Genomic DNA, 12692 nt, shown 5'->3' on the forward strand with positions numbered 1-12692 from the left:
CTTGTCTAGACCCTCCCTGCTCCTGTGTGTGTGAGCTGTACATCGCTCTGCTGTGCATGGCTTCATTAAAGATGACTCAGAAGAGCAGAAACTGTGACCTCATTTGACTGGGTTTGGTGGGGACATTTTCACACTGCTTATCACCAGCTAGGCAGAGAGAAACCGAAGTGTGTGTCACGCTGCCCAACCTCTTCTCGGGATGAACTCTTAAAAATTTCACCAAGTAATCTGTACCAAGAGCCAGGAAGGTGTGGGTCCCAGCTCATACCATGCCTTAGGTCACTCATAACATATAGCTGAAATTTACCAGACAATGATGACAAGTGTCCCCAATATTGTCACCCCTGGCTCCTGCTCTCCAGGGACATTTTTTTTCTTTTTTTTCTTTCATGCTCAGAGTGTCTTGTCACTGAGAAGTGTTTCACCCTATAAATCTATGGCTAGGACTTGGCCAAGGAGAGTAGATGTCCCAAACGCTCGCCTCTAGCATAAGTGAGAGTCCCTGGGCCTCAGAGCACCCAACTCTCTGCCCAGCCTCTGCTGTCAGTCCTCCCCAAGGGCGGGATTCTGACGGGAATACACTCCAGAGACCAACGGACAACTGCCTTGTCCAAGACCAAAAAGGAGTACTTCCTGATTCCCAGGACTGCCCCGCCACCACCCAGTCCTTCCACGATTCGGCCGTGTGTCTACGACCATGCTAGCCAGAAATAGACAGATCCTCCCAGCTGTAACCTAGGCCTGCCTCTTCTCATAGGGATGGGGCTACCAGCTTGAATAGGTGATGGAAGGCTTGTCTCTCCCTTCTATGAGCTTCAGGGTCACCACCTATGTAGGGTCAGGTGGGACTGGAGGCCACCTACAGCAAAGCCCATGTCCCAGAGTAACCACAGAATCTCTTTATTCTAAACTGCCTCATCGCTAGCCTACACAGAAGCCTTTCAAGATTACTAAAGGTCACTAGGGAGCCCCTCTAGGGTCAAGTCTCTTGCCCACCCTAAAGTGGCTCTTGGGCAGCTGAGGATTGGGAACCTGAAATGACCCTATCCTAGAGCAATACTGACGAATATCTTGCATATCATCATAGAATCTTCATCTGGTGATGGATAGAGATAGAGACAGAGACCCACACAGGAGCACTGGACTGAGCTCCCAAGGTCCCAAAGAGGAGCAGAAGGAGGGAGAACATGAGCAAAGAATTCGGGACCACGAGGCATGCATCCACCCACTGAGACAGTGGAGCTGATCTACGGGGAGCTCACCAAGGCCAGCTGGACTGTGACCGAAAAAGCATGGGATAAAACCAGACTCTCTGAACATGGCGAACAATGAGGGCTGATGAGACACCAAGGACAATGGCAGGGGGTTTTGATCCTACTTAATGTGCTGGCTTTGTGGGAGCCTAGCCAGTTTGGATGTTCACCTTCCTAGATATGGACGGAGGGGGGAGGACCTAGGACTTAACACAGGGCAGGGAACCCGGACTGCTCTGTGGACTGGAGAGGGAGGGGGAGAGGAGTGGGGGGAGGGGGAGAAGGGTGGGAGGAGGGGGAGAAGGGTGGGAGGAGGGGAAGGGAAATGGGAGGCTGGGAGGAGGTGGAAACTTGTTTTTTTGTTTATGTTTTTTTTTTCTTCTTTTCGCAATAAAAAAAAAAGGAAAAAAAAAGATTACTAAAGGGAAAGGCCTCAGGAGACACCATCGTGACAGGGCCACCCTCACACGTGGAGGAGGGGCACTGAAGCCTCTTCCCCAAGCCCCTCCTCATCTGTCTGACACGATGCCAGGGAACTACCACTGGGAATTTCTTTTAATTAAACCATTGTCTTCCCAGTATTAAATGAAAATGCCCCTGGGAAGGTTAGTAGAGCAAGCCTTTATCAACCATTAAAAACTTAGGGCAAATTAGTTTTTCTCCCTCCTCCAGGAAGTAGTAATTCACTTTGTTCTTAAAAGGAAAGAAAGAAAGAAAGAAAGAAAGAAAGAAAGAAAGATTGATTCAGGCAGGTAAAGAAAGTGTGGCGACTGGGGAGTAGGAGCGCTCCTGGAAATTGGCTATAGCTACACAGAAGCTACAGGGGACCAGGTGAGCATGGGGTGGGCAAAAAAAGCCTAGAAGGCAACAGAGAAGCCAAAGACAGACCCCTCCTCTAGACTTGGTAGAGGCCCAGGCCTCTACTGGACCACACTAGCCCAGTGCCATCAGACAGCAACATCCAGAGGCCACTAGAAGCCTAGGGTTACCTGAGAACCATGTTGAGGGGATGTGGCAGGGGCTGAAGATCCACCCACGCCCCTGGAGTAAGGTTTCTTCCTTTCAGGCCCAACCCAAGCTAGGCTGTGACAAAGCCCCGGCAGGCAGGAGGCCATCAAGAGATCGGTGTCAACTTCACTCCCTGAAAAATGGCCATCTTATCAGAACACAAACATCCCCTCACTGCTGGGGCTGTCTCCACAGGGGCTGGGACAGCCCCAGTGGAGAACAAGTGCTGGGAAAAGGCAAGAGGCTCCTTCATGGCGGGTTCTAGGCTGACCAATGTTTAGTCCAGAAGGAAGGGCTTACTGAGGAAACCTGAAAACATGACAAAGAGACAGTGGTCACAAAGTGCTGCTGCATCCTAACCAGCCTGGACCAACTCACGGAGGGAAGGCACCCATCTGCAGCAAACAATTTGCCAGGGCCAGTTGTAAATGGATGCCTCCAGGGTCTAGACAAAGGCCCTGCTTCCTCAAGGGAGTCATGTAGACCAACTGTGGCGTAGAAAACTGGACCCCCATGTTCCAAGGCCAGAACGTGGAGGGTGTTCTGAAACTTCCCCAGAGGTTTGTCCATCCCCTACCAGTGCAGCTGGGGTCACGGTTGAGCCAGACAGGAAGCAGACAGGCTGCACAGGCCTGTATTAGGGAGCATCCAGGTAGGAGCTCCACTCTGACCACCCAGGCAGCCGTCTGAGGCTTAAAGCTTTGTCTTGTCTCATTTTGCTTTGGGGTACACCATAGAGTTCAACTCCCAAGTCTCACGTGAAACCCTGACACCACTTCCCTATCAGGTGACATCCTGGGGGGAAGTGTGCCGGACAGTGTCTGCTACTGGGGTGGGAGGAGCACCTTGCTCATCGGTATGTCCTCATAGCGCAGTACCTGGCACCCGACAGACACCAACAAATGAACTCATGAGGACCTCCACACTTAGTCCTGGGGGGGAGCTGAGCTCCAGAGGGAAGAAGGGGGGGACTAATAGAGGACGTGACTGGGTGAGCCACCGCCATTTGCAAGGCGTAGAGTAAGCTGGCAAATCTATCAGAATAATGAAAACTTGAGTGGTGGCCTCTTGAGGAGGGCACTCCGTGCAAGCACTCACAGGCCCACTGAATCCTGGGAAACACAAGTTTCTAAATGTCTCAGCTCTGGTTGTATGTGACCACTGACGTCCCAGGGCCAAAAGGTCACTTGGTGTCCACTTCAGCTTCTCCTGTGACCCATACTATCCCCTCAAACCTACTTCCCTCAAGTAACACGTGGGAAGAATGGCTTTTGGCTTACTCAGTACAAGGGGGGAAGGCTATGTCCAGCCCACCCTGCCCTGGTCGGGATGTGAAGGCTGCCTCTGCCCACACACAACTAAGGCTGGGTCCCCAAGGGATCCTTCCAGGGTGAGTGTGAGAGAGACTGTCAAATAAGATGACTCTTGCTAGTGCATATGCTGGGCAGTCTGAAGGACCACCAGCCCCTGCTTTGTGGACGGCCACATGAGACACACCACCAGCTTCGTGCCTCTTCACACAGACACGGAAGGCACAGGATCTCCTCCAAGAATCACAGACAGCTGCACCCTGAAATGGCAAGCTGGTCAGATACCGATTCAATAGCCAAAAGTAGAACAGGAAATGGAAAGAGCTTCCCACTTCCCTCCAGGTGTTTGGGGCTGAACAGCCCCCTCCCATTTCCGTGACGTCATGGTTGCTGACAGGGGCAAACAGGGCGCCCTTTGAAGCTCTCCGCAGAAGCCACATCCTCTGGAAAGAGGAGTTAAAAATACAGAGTTGGAGATAGCATCTCTCCAGGCCACGTGCCCAGAAGAGGGAGGCTGGGCCGTTAGACCGCAGCCCAACCACAGGTGCAGAAAAGAAGGCCACCAAGCACACTGGGAGGGGCTTGCAGGCCCTGGTGCTAACACCCATGCCCGACAGCTGGCTGGGGAGGCACTGCTGCTCCATTCCCCAGAAATCACCCCCCCACCCCCACCCCCCAGACCTCTACTGCCCTGAAATTAGACCGTTCTGTATACTTAGTTCAAGGGAGAAAGCCTATTCCCGCCCACCTTGCCCTGGACAAGATGCGAAGGCTGCATCTGCCCACACACACTCCTAAGGCTGGTTTCCCAAAGGTACCATCTGCAAGAAGCCCCATACTCTCTTGTTCCCTCTCCAGACTGATCCTTAAATGTCATAGCCCTGGTGGACATCTGTCTTTCAGGGTCCAAGGAAGTCACAGAACCTGGGACCTGCAAAGCTTCAGTCTTGGGTACCCCGCTGTTGTAGTATCGCAAGATACCCACACGGGGGCGGCAGTGCTCCACCAAAATGCAGGTTTCTCCCGTTTTCTGTTTTTATCTGGATAAGGAAAATCCCCAGAGCCTAGGAAAAACTCTTTCCAAGGGAAAATAAAATGGCAGGTGACTTCCGTTTCACAAGCTCCTGCCCTGTGTCAGTCACTGCACCGGACTCCAGACTCATGTGATCCAGCGGGATCTGAACCTGCGGAGAGAGAGCCTAGGGCCAGGCCCTCAGGCAGCAGGGGGCACTGCCTGCCCAGGTTTTTGAGACCCACCTACAAGAGGCGCCCAGAGAGAAGCCACCCTGCTGGAAGCCAGGAGGGCACAGTAGATGGAATGACTATGGGAACCTGGCTGGCCCAGGATCTGTGGCTTCACTCCTCCTAATCTATGAAGGCACCGCCTCAGTTTCCCACTTTGTACCAACATTGTCTCTTAGGTAGTTTAGGAACCAAGGCTTTCTTCACACGGGATACCTGTCAGGAAGCAGACACTGTGCCAGGTTTCAGGGACTCTGAGACTCCATACAGATGAAGTTGAAGAACAGGCTAAAGGGATAGCCCATGCCAGGCACTCACAAGCGGAGTCCAGAGAGGAAGGAGTGGTGGGAATGGAGCGCACGGGTTTGGAATTCAGGGCTGCTGGCCTGGAATCTGGATGGCGCCTGTCAAAACACATCAAGCTGAAAACCCTCAGTTTACCGCATTCCATTGTGCATAAGTGAAACGCAGAGCGCCTGAAGCCAAGGAGCAAATGGTCCAGGCAGAACGTGAGCGACGCCAGTGGCCGGAATTCCATGGCTCCTGTCAATATCTCACTGGCATCCCCAGCAGGCAGGGGTTGCTCTGTCAGCTTCGCTGTCCTTCCTTCCTGGGGCTTTTATCTTTTCTCTGTCCCAATTTTTCATTATTCACTTGGAGACAGAAGTGCATGCCCACCTACTCCTCACTGTTGTCGATGGGGCTGTAAGAGGTAATGGCTGTGCTAATGCCTGGTGAACTGAAATCCCAAGACAGACGGAAAGCAGTGGCAAGTCAGAATGAGCAGGGGGATGGACCATAATCCTGCATGCCAGATGCGCCCATGCTCCCCCATGCTGAGATAAAAGCAGGCTGCCGCATAAAAACATCCATGCCCAGGTATGCTTGGACTCATGGAGTCCCCACTCAGCAGACGGCCACTTCTCCCATTACTGTGACCCCAGCAGCTTCTCACTGCCACACAGGTTTGTCCTTCCAGGGCTTCCAGGTCTCAGGAAGTCATGATGGAGAAATTTCAGGACCACGAGGAGGCCCCACAGTGCTCCAAGACCTCCCTGACGCCTGTCACTGTGTCATCCCTGAGGAGACATGTCTTCCCTCCTCTCTGGTACCCTAGGAACATTCCTGATGTAGGACTCCTTGAACCAGTAGCAGGACCCCCTGCCTCAAAGTATCTCCCACAGGCAGGTTTTCTGAGCAACTCCTCAGGCCACAGATGCCCCCACGTCATCCCCAAGGGCTCCCCACCTTTGAGAGAGGAGCCCAGGGTGTGCTTTGGGGATGTGAACAGAAGAACCCTGTCCAGAGGCTACAGCATCGCAGTTTCAAAGCCTCCTGAAATCCACCATGGAGTTGTCCAGTCCCCCCGCCCCCCGTTCTCTGAAACACCCGCATTAAAATCATCACCCAGGAAAAGGGAAAGCATCAGCTGGAGGAAGCGTATGCAAATGAGAGGGGCGGCCCTGCTTCAGAGGGTGAAGGGGACCAAAGAGTGGGATTTAGGTAGTGGGAGCAACGGTCTGCCTCATGGTCAGCCTAGGCAGAAGGAACTCAGGTGAGCCTCAAGAGACCGCTCTCGGTGGAGACTCTAAGACACTATAGAATGCCCTGCCTTCTCCTTGCTGACCCAAGTTACTGCAGTGATGCACCAGGAGACATGAACTGGCAGCATCCTCGTCTAGAACCCCAACTCCCAACAGCGTGTGCTGCTCAACACCAAAGCAAGCATTCCCTCCTCTGAGGTTCACAAGCCTCAACAGTAGGCAGGGTATTTATCTGCCTGGCTAAGAGCACTGCCTGTTCTTCCAAAGGTCCTGAGTTCAATTCCCAGCAACCACATGGTGGCTCACAGCCTCTTTAGGAAGAGACCTCATCAGCTTAAACCATGAAACCCTATATGGACAAGTTCAACAGAACCGCCATATACGGGCTGCCCATGCGTGCTTCAGCATTGCCAGGGCATAAATTTCTATTTCATTTCATTTCAATATTTTACAAGTTAGGAAGCGTGTGAATTGGCTTACAGAGGACCACGGTGGACCAGCCTTCATACCCTGACTTCCCCCCAAACACAGCGGACATGAAGCCTCAGGATTCAGTGCAGCCTTGGTGCAGGCAGGACCTCCCCCAGCCCCGGCATTCTGCTCCAGTGACTCTCATGTGACTGTGAGCGCCTACTTGTTCATCTCTGGGATTAGAACGGAGCCCTGCACACTCCACTGAGCATGGGTGGACAGGGCTCACTGCTGAGGTGACATTTCCCTCACGTACAAATTGTACTAGCCTTGTGACGAAGAGGGTTGTCATGGTGGGGAGGGTGTGCCATGGTGCGTGTGAAGGTCAGGGGACAATTTCAGTGGGGCCAGTTCTTTTACATGGACTCTTGAGGTCAAACTCAGGTGGCCAGGACTACACAGAAGGTGTCTTTATTCACTGAACCATCTTGCCAGCCCTGTGTCAAAAGTTCAGTGATGAGGACAAGCTGGCAAGATGGATCTGTAGATAAAGTACCTGCTGCCAGCCCTGGTGACCCAAGTTTGATCCCCAGTCCCTACATGGTAGAGGGGAGAACCAGCTCCTGTCAAGAAGTCCTTTCCCTCACACCCACAGACACACATGCGTGCGTGCAGAAAGAAAGTGAACCATACCCTGTCAAAATGCCAGTAACAGCCATCACGGGGTGCCCAGCCCCAGCTGATCCATCTACAACACAATTCCCGCACCTCAGGCTCAGAGAACATCTGAGAAGAGGGAGGCAATGGGATTTTAAGACCCAGACAAGCAGTTAGTCTATTTCCCTCAAAATGTGAGAGAAGCTATATCCGAAATCTCACCAACATGGCTGCCTAACAAGACAGGAAGAGGAATGACACAGACAGACGTGCTAGCAGAGGGAGGAGAGCACCCAGGCCCCGCCCTAGACAAGGGCTCAGGCAGCTAAAGAACACTGAGAGGAGAAACCGTCTTCCTCGGGGAAGAGCCCCCAGTCGGCTATCCAACACCAAATGGTCAGCCCTGAAACCATGTGTGCAGATACACACAGCAACAGTTAAAGAAAAGGAAGCCAGAGGCCCTGGTTTTGACAGAGACTGCAAGGGATGGGATACACGGGAGGGGCTGGAGGGAGAAAAGGAAAGGGGGAAAATAATGTACTATTTTAATTTCAACTTTTTAATTTATAAAAAAATCTTTTAAATTGTTTTTAAAAATTAAAAACAAACAAAATTAGGGCTGTCAAGATGTTACAGGGCATAAGGGTGCTTGTCTTCCAACCTGATTCCAACCTTCATGGTAGACAGAAAAAAACAGTTCTGTAAGCTGTCCACACACACACACACACACACACACACACACTCACACACTCACACACACACATACACACACTCACACACACACACTCACACTCACACACACACATACACACACTCACACACACACACACTCACACACTCACACACACACACACTCACACACTCACAAACCAACATTAAAGCATAGCTGATCATCTCTGTTAGCCCAGCGGGAACAGGTCCCCTGATGAGACTTCTCTCCTCCCTCTGGCAAGCCGGGTCCTTGGCAAGGGCCCATAAGGCCGGATGAGCCACCGAGGGAGAAAAGCGCCATGTCAGGGTTCTCAGAGTTCCTCATTCCCATGAGAACTCGTGTGTTTGTGGAGCAGTGACATGGCAAAATGCCATCACTCCCATGCTCGTCCTGATTAGCTCATCCAAAAGCCTAACGCAACCGCTTCCTTCAGAAAGAACAAGATCGCACCCTAACATTGGCAAACCAAGACTCCATGAGACTACCGTCCTCACGGGATTCTAGAACCTCATGGGGTCGTAGACCTTAAACAGCAGATGGGCACAGCCACTTAATACCACGCCAAACACACGGGCTCCGTGCTGGCTCGCTCACCCTGGTCACAAGGCGGCTTCTTATCTTACTGCCCCAGGCCCACTGAGCAGAGCCCAGGTGCCTCATCATTTACAGAATTTAGAGACAGAGGCCCAGTGAGGTTCAGAACATGGTGTGTGGCAGAACATAGCCTCAGTTCAACACTCTAGACCACGCAAGCCCAGCCCAGCACACTGGGCTGCCCACCTGCTGCCAATGTATATTCAGATTTATAAATCCAAAATTAAGCAAGTAAAATATTTTTGTCTAGTCTGACATAAGATTTCTTCTGTTTTTGTTTGTTTTTTCTCACTGAAGTACGTGTTCAAGGAAAAGGATCACACTACACCCAGGGAAAACTTGTTTTTATGTTAATCTTTTAAAAATTAGCTGTAGTCTTGTACTGGCTAGTTTTTATACCAATTTGGCACAGTCTAGAGTCATTTAGAAAGGGAGACCCTCAACTGAGAAAATGCCCCTGCAGACTGGCCAGTGGGCAAGCTTGTGGGGCTTTATTTCATGACTGATGAGGGAAAGTCCAACCATTGTGGGTGGTGCCACCCTGGGGCAGGTTGGTCCTGCTAGATAAGAAAGCAGGCAGGGCAAGGCATCAGGAGCAAGCCAGGAAGCAGCACTCCTCCCTGGCCTCTGCATCCGCTCCTCCCTGATTTCCATGGCTGACCAAGTGCAAGCTGCAAACTGAAATCAACCCTTTCCTCCCCAAGGTGTTGCTGTTTGTTTTGGTCATGGTGTTTTATTGCACCAACAGAAACCTTAAAGTCATGGGGTTCTCAAGTAGTAGTCTAGACTCCAGAGCCCAGATCCACGCCCGCCAGGATCAGTGAGCGCCCAGGAGCTGGAAACAAGCTGAGGCCAGGGACAAGATCTCTGACACTTCCGCCAGTGTTTTCCAGCCATCAGAAAGAAAGTGTTTTGTAGCCCCAGTTTAAAGGCCATGATCAAAGAGCAAGGCTGCTGAGGGGAAACATGAGAGACATTTCCATGTGGGGGAGACAGGAAGTGTGTAGGCAGAAGGTGCAAAGGGCGCTGCTTCCTCTCGCTGCAGGGAGCAGGGACAATGTTCAGTGGTTGTGGTAAAAGGCTTGCAGTCCCACAGAAAGAGCACAGGAAATGAAAGATAACCACCCCGGAGAGGCGCTCTGAGCCAAAAGCTGCAGGGACCTGCAGGACACCCCTCAGTCCATACAGTGGGACTCCAGGCACAGGCTTTGACCTGAGTCAGCAAAACAAACCCTTCAGCAGGAACTGGGGAAGGAGCAATGCTGCATTTCCCTAACTAAGGGAACCCACTGCTCATCTTCCTGTGCCCAGGGACTTGAGAACCACAGAGCAAGCTAGCAAGCAGACAGCAAATTAGCAACCTCTAGTGCATTGTCATATTTGAACTCAAGGCTGCAAAGGTGATCTGCAGTTTCCTACTGTTGTAATTGGGGGATGTGGCTGCCAGCAAGGATACTTTGGGAAAATCACAACCCCTGAGACAAAAGCAAATCTGATACTGGGGAACTCAGTGCCTGTCCCACATGGCTCTAAATCACTGAGAAATGCAAACCTGCGTGCATATTAAAGGCTGTCGTGATGTCTTCCTTGACAAAGTTATTACTCATTCCTAGCTGACTTGTTTTCTTGAAATCTGAGCACTTTCATTTTTGAAATAGCTATCAAAACTAAACAAAACATTCTCCAGCTGTCCTGGTAAAGCTACCTGTGTGTGCATGAGTGTGAAGCACACTGGGCCTCTTAGGTCATCTTAGTGAATTTCTCCCCATGGTCCACAGAACCACTGCCAGGTTTTGCCGTTATATTGAACCCAGACATCCTAAAAAGCTCGCTAACCCTGTCTAGAACCTCTCTCCATCCTCTCTGTCTCCTTCAGCAGAGAGCTGATAAGAATGGAGGCTCAAGCTTTGCCAAACTCCCAAGTAATTGCAGGATAGCCAAGGCTGGAAACCAGCGCTCATGACCGGCGCATCTAAGCTTCTGTGTGCACAGCAATCACCTGGGACCTTGTTAAAACACAAGCTTTACTTCTGTGCTTGGGTAAGGCCTGGGATTTCCTTTTCAAATAGCTCCTGAGTGAGGTCAGTACTACTAATGGGAGAGTGCCCATGGAATAGAAACCTGGCCACACCTTCAGATCACCTAGGTGACTAACTGTCCCCCAGAGACCGACTTGACCCAGTGTGGCCCAGGCAATGGAGCTGAGCTCCCCAGGCTTTGCTATGTGCAGCTCACGGGAGGACCTCCACAGCACAGTGGAACTCAGCAGGGATGTTCCCATACAAGGCAGACTTCCTGCTCCTGAGATGGAAGCAGAGCTCAGTTGATACTCAATGCCCAGACTTCAGCCACCAGACCTGTATTCTAAGCAAGCTTTGTCCTTAATGAGATCTTCTGTTCTCTGTTCTAAGACCGTGATCTGAAGCACAGATCTGAGCTTCAATTCTTAACCTCTTTGATGGGAACTGGGATCTCTGAAGACAACTGTGTGATGAGACTGGGGAGCTCTGGAAGGCGACACGAGATGCAAATCTACACAAATGCACAGACACAGTCACACTGCACAGACACACAGTCACACTCCACAGGGACATAGTCTCCCATACAGAGTCACACAGACACACAGTCACACTCCACAGGGACATAGTCTCCCATACAGAGTCACACAGACACACAGTCACACACCACAGGGACATAGTCTCCCATACAGAGTCACACAGACACATGACACTTGTGTCACAGACACACACAGCCACACTGTCATAGTGTCTACCTCTCAATCGCTCTCCTCTCTCTCTCACGTGTGTGCTTGAGCATGTGTGCGGGCACACGCACACACTCTTGAACAAGCATACGCATGCACCTTGCACCCAGCTTACACTGCCTAAGGGACACACGTTCACCTTTCTCCAGAAGCATGTCCAAAGAGATGTGCCGAGAAAGCACACAGCCCAGTTTCTGACAAAGCGCTCGGTGGTGGTGGTGCAGCTCCAGACAGGGAAGGATTAGGAGAGGATACGGAGCTGAAGGGAAACAGTCTCCACACGAGAGTGAGGAGAGCATGTGAGTGCACGGAGCTGAAGGGAAACAGTCTCCACACGAGTGTGAGAAGAAAAAATGGCAGTTGGAGGCACAGTGAGGCTGCAGAAAAACTGTTTAATTTGGAAAGTGAGGGTTACACTTAGGGAAGGCTGGGTTCGCATTAACAGGTGTGCACTGTGAAGCCGGACTGGCGGCAAAGGGAGGTCTCTGGACTCCCCATTTCATGCCAAGTCAGAGTCATCATCAAGCACAAATCTGAAGAATCAATGTTCAACGAGCTGACATCTCAAGAATTCTTTTCCAGGGGACATCAAAGAGTGAACCTGAAAGACAGAAGCAGAAGGGTAAAATGTCACGCCCTTCCATCTAAACTCTCATTCTGTACTCACTCCTAAGCACAAGACAGCATTTCAGCCAGACTACAATAACCAGAATGAGGCTGACTGTTGTCACGAGCACTGTGTAGGAGTAGTGTCTATAAAGACAACGCTCACACCTCCTTTGACAGGAGAGGAGCTGGAGAAAGCAGCCTCCAGCTCTCCAACTCAGCAGTCCTGGTTCTCATCAGCACCATCGTCCTGCCCAGACTCCTCACAAAGTGCTAGTGCCCAGTGTGAGGACACTCAGGACAGAAGGAAGACTTCTCAAGACTTCACAAAGGGCCAAGGTCTTTAGAAGAAGTGATTTGACCTCCAAAATATATAAAGAACTCAACAAGTTAGACATTAAAATTCTAAATAATCTAATAAAAAAATAGGATACTGGACTAAACAGAGAATTCTCAACAGAAGAATCTCAAATGGCCAAAAGATAATTAAGGACATGTTCAACATCCTTAGCTATCAAGGGAATGCAAATCAAAACAACTCTGAGATACCATCTTATTTCACCTGTCAGAATGGCTAAGATCAAAAATACT

At 50.9% G+C, this 12692-nt stretch overlaps 1 long non-coding RNA gene across 1 annotated transcript in view; it reads right to left on the reverse strand.

Annotated features, from left to right (window-relative positions):
• Positions 1–11873: 11873 nt before the first annotated feature.
• The window catches only part of LOC121435045, an 86812-nt gene continuing 85993 nt past the window's right edge, over positions 11874–12692 (reverse strand). The window contains exon 4 of the long non-coding RNA XR_005972537.1: positions 11874–12096. This is a non-coding gene — a long non-coding RNA (uncharacterized LOC121435045). The remainder of the gene's footprint in view (positions 12097–12692) is intronic.

Source organism: Microtus oregoni, unplaced genomic scaffold (genome assembly GCF_018167655.1).
Source record: "Microtus oregoni isolate MIOR12 unplaced genomic scaffold, Mior012 000045F_ref0000178, whole genome shotgun sequence".
NCBI classification, from domain to species: Eukaryota; Metazoa; Chordata; class Mammalia; order Rodentia; family Cricetidae; genus Microtus; species Microtus oregoni.